Source organism: Humulus lupulus, chromosome 3 (assembly GCF_963169125.1).
Source record: "Humulus lupulus chromosome 3, drHumLupu1.1, whole genome shotgun sequence".
Taxonomy (NCBI): domain Eukaryota; kingdom Viridiplantae; phylum Streptophyta; class Magnoliopsida; order Rosales; family Cannabaceae; genus Humulus; species Humulus lupulus.
The window spans coordinates 7997606-8002481 of record NC_084795.1 but is presented as its reverse complement, the minus strand read 5'-3'; positions in this window follow the sequence as shown (position 1 = coordinate 8002481).

The following is a 4876-nucleotide window of genomic DNA, read 5'->3' as shown; positions in this document are numbered from 1 at the left end:
TTAAGAAGTGTGAGTTTTGGTTGCCAGAGGTGACTTTTCTTGGGCATACAGTTAGCGCAGAGGGGATTAAAGTGGATCCGTCTAAGGTTGAAGCGGTGAGAGATTGGTCGAGGCCAAGGAACGCCTCGGAGGTGTGGAGTTTCCTCGAGTTAGCAGGTTATTACAGGCGGTTTGTAGAAGGATTCTCGAAGATTGCTTCACCAATGATAGAGTTAATACGGCAGAATCAGAAGTTTGTTTGGTCAGAGAAGTGCGAGCATAGTTTCCAGGAATTAAAGCAACGACTTATTACCGCACCTGTACTGAGTCTTCCCTCGGAAGAAGGAAAGTTTGTAGTATATTGTGATGCATCAAGGATGGGTTTGGGTTGTGTGTTGATGCCAAATGAGAAGGTTATAACATATGCATCGCGGCAGCTGAAGGAGTATGAGCAGCGATACCCTACCCATGATTTGGAGCTGGCGGCAGTGGTATTCACACTGAAAGTTTGGCGGCATTATCTGTATGGGGAGAAATGCGAGATATACATTGACCATAAGAGTTTAAAGTATTTCTCCACCCAGAAGGATCTGAACATGAGACAGAGACGTTGGTTAGAGTTGGTTAAGGATTATGATTATGATATCCTTTACCACCCAGGGAAAGCCAATGTTGTGGCAGATGCATTGAGCCTGAGGGGCTCGGGGCAGTTATTTAGTTCCGTTCAGGTCTCCAGAGAGTTAGCAAATGAGATGGCCAGGGAAAGGATAGAGTTGGTGGTGGGATGGTTGGCCAATATTACCTTGCATTCGACCCTGCTAGAGCGGATCAAGGAGGGTCAATTGGTAGATGCACAGCTACAAGAAGTTCAATAAAATGTCTTAGCGGGGATAGCTAAGGATTATTCTGTTTTTTAGGCTTGGTATTCTTAGATATCAGGGGCGGATTTGTGTTTCGGCAAATGAAGAGATCAGACGAGAGATACTAGATGAGTCTCACACTACGCCATACTCGCTTCATCCGGGTACCACGAAGATGTATCAAGATCTACGAACATTATATTGGTGGCCCGGGATGAAGAAGGATGTAGTGGAGTATGTGGCCAGATGTTTGACATGTCAAAAAGTGAAGGTTGAGCATCAGTGACCAGCGGGATTGCTTCAGCCTTTGGGTATTCCAGAGTGGAAGTGGGAGGACATTACCATGGATTTTGTGGGAGGTCTACCCAGGACAGTGAGACTTCATGACTTGGTGTGGGTGATAGTGGACAGATACACCAAGTCAGCCCATTTTCTACCAGTGAAGTCGACTTACACAGTGGAACAATATGCAGAGTTGTATGTGAGGGAGATAGTTCGTCTCCATGGGGTTCCTAAGTCTGTTGTGTTTGATCGAGACTCTATCTTTACCTCTTAGTTTTGGGGAGCTCTGCAAAGGGCCATGGGGACTCAGTTGAAGTTTAGCACAGCCTTTCATCCTCAAACTGATGGACAGTCTGAGAGAACGATTCAAGTGTTGGAAGATATGCTTAGAGCATGTGTGATTGATTTTGAGGGATCTTGGAGTAAGTATCTCCCGTTGATTGAATTTTCGTATAACAATAGTTACCAGTCCACGATTGGAGTTGCTCCTTATGAGATGTTATATGGGAGAAAGTGTAGATCGCCCATTCATTGGGATAAGATGGGTGAGAGGAAATACTTGGGGCCAGACATGGTTCAGAAGACAAATGAAGCTATCGAGAAGATTCGAGCCAGAATGCTTGCTTCGCAAAGTAGACAGAAAAACTACGCAAACCCCAAGCATAGAGACGTGGAGTTCCAGGTTGGGGACCACGTGTTTCTACGAGTTTCACCATTGCGAGGGGTGAGGAGATTTGGAGTAAAGGGCAAGCTGAGCCCTCGGTTTGTTGGACCTTTTGAGATTCTAGAAAGGGTTGGACAGTTTGGCTTTGCCACCGTCATTGTCAGAAGTGCATGATGTATTTCATGTTTCCATGCTGCGGAAGTATGTTTCAGATACAACACATATACTAAAGTATGAGGACTTAGAGTTGCAGACAGATTTTTCCTATGAGGAGCGACCAGTTCAGATTTTGGATCGGAATGACAAAGTTTTACGGAATAAGACAATTCCGTAAGTTAAAGTATTATGGAGAAATAGCAAGGTCGAGGAAGCGACCTAGGAGCTTGAAACGGTGATGCGGGATCAGTATCCCGAGTTATTCAGGTAAATTTCGAGGACGAAATTCTCAGTAGGATGGGATAGTTGTAACGACCCAAAATCACTAATATGGCTTAAGGGCCCTGATTAGTGTACCGGGAGGGCATAAGTGGCTTATGTGTGAATTTATTAGTTTAATGCATGATTATGTGATAAGCATGCTTGTATGATTATATGTGATATTTGTGAGAACCACATTATTATGTGGGTAAATCTGCAGCATGCGACTTGAGGCGATCCTAGGAGCTAGTTAGCAGGAAAGTCACAACGGGGCCTAATATTTGACTTGGGGCAAGTCAAGGGGTATTTCAGGTATTGGACGGTTATTTAGGTTATCGGGTTATGGAAATAAATAATTGGAGATATATTTGAGGTTAGGAAGTTTAAGCGGGAATACTAGGGAATTTTACTATTTTACCATCGGGGACGTTTCCGGTACCTCGAGCCTCGGTATTTGTTTAATTGCTTAAGAATAGATAGATAAGACTAAGAAAATAGCTCTCTAGGAAATAGCTCTCTGGAATTATCAAGCCTCAAGGTGTATTTTTCAGCCAAGTGCTTTGTGGATGAAAAATGGTGTATCTTACAAGTGAGCATTAGGCTCCTATTTATAGAGTTTTGAGACACCATTTGAATTTCAAATTCCACCAACCCCCATGGCTGTTACCAATGATTAATTGGATGTTTTATGGAATTAAAATAAAGATTTGGGAGTTACTTGGCTGTTAGAAACGTTCAAAATTGGATAAAAACCGAAGTTGGAAAATGCTGTCAGTCGCTCAGGCCGCGGCCTAAGGTGTGTTTTTGCCTATTTTTTCCTCTTAGGCCGCGGCCTGAAAAACATAGGCAGTGGCCTAAGTCGTTTTTTCAGCAACCAATTTTTCAAATTTGCCAAAACGTTCCAAATTCATTCCCACTTGATTTTGTAACTTCCATACACATTATGGGAGTTAAAATCACATCTCTAACAGCCATATTTCACATATATCTTTAAGAAATTCAAATAAAAATGTGTAATATCAAATCTACACATTATTGGGTAATATTTGGGAGTTACAAGTTTGTAACTCCAAAATATGTCACATTTGGGCACATACATGTGTCCAATTTTGTGACTCTCAATAATATGTTACAAGGTGTGACAAATCACATTTGTGTGACAAATCACATTATGTCACATTATTTAATCTAACATTATATTATTTAAAATAATATAACAGTTGTGACTAGGTAAAAGCCAGGGCTCGGGAGACGGATCGTGCTCAAGGGGCATTTCACGTAATCGAAGTGTTTGGAAATTTAAGGTAAGAAAACTGCACCCGGTTGTGGATTCATTATGGGACTAAGGGTTCCCTAATTTTTATGCCTTATAGAGGATGGTATTATGCCATGTGAATAGTAAACAAATGGCCTAAGAGTGTCGAAGTTTACATTAGCGCACAGGGCGCGGCTCAGCCATTGGTAGCTGAGGACAACTTATTATGCACTGAGCTCGGTTTAAGCGGGTCGGAGTCAGTGGGGCAAACAGTGTTATATTATTTTATAATATAATATAATATTATATTATAATATAATGTTTTAGATTACATAAATGTGACAAAGTGCGTCACATATTGTAACATATAATAGAGAGTTACACTTTTTAGATATATGAGATATATCCAAATAATGTAACATATTTGGTGTTACAAATTTGTAACTTCCAAATATTACCCTTTACTGTGTAAATTTGTTGTTTCACAATATTGAGATGAATTTCATAAAGCCATATGTGATATGGTTGTTAGAGATATGATTTAAACCTCAATAATGTGTTTTGGGAGTTACAAAATCATTTGGGAGGGTTTGGAGCCGTTTGGAAAAACAACACATTTTTTAGTGCTAAAAATGGTTAGTGGCTGCGGCCACTGAATGTTGGTGGCCGCGGCCTGTGGGACAGAGGCTAGTGGCCACAGCCACAGGCTAAAAACTGACCATTTTTCAGTTTTTTCAATCTTTGTTGAACGGCTCAAAAAACTCAAATAACTCCCAAATCTCAATTTTAATTCCATATTAATCCAATTAAACATTGGTAACAACCATGTTGGTTGGTGGAATTTAAAATTCAAAGGATGTCTCTAAACTCTATAAATAGGAGTCTATAGCTCACTTGTAAGACACAACATTTCTATCCATTAGAGCACTTGGCTAGAAACATCTTGAGGCTTGATAATTCCATAAAGCATTTCCTATAATCTGTGAGAGATCCCTTAATGCTTGAGTTAGGGGGAAATAAGCTTTTGGACAAAGGTTTCAAACCTTGTTCAAGTTGGTGATCCCCAACACTCTTCACTTTGGTAGTGTGAGTGAGAGTTGTTTCTATTTAGTTTGTTAGTTCTTTCTTTCTACTCCATTTCTCTTCATCTTCATATTCTTCTCTTTTGTTTATTTGTATTTCTAGTTTTGAGTTGTAATCTTCTTTTCTTTATTTCAAACATTTTACTTTACTTGTAACATTTTGCTTTGAGTTGTATTTTCACTATTCTAATCTTTTTCTCTTCTTCTTGTTCTTTAGTTTATTTGTATTTTCAGTTATAGAGTTGTAACCTTATTCAATCAATCAATATTTATTTGTAATATATTGCATAGAGTTGTAATTTATTATCATTTCCATTGAGGCAAATATATATTTTCC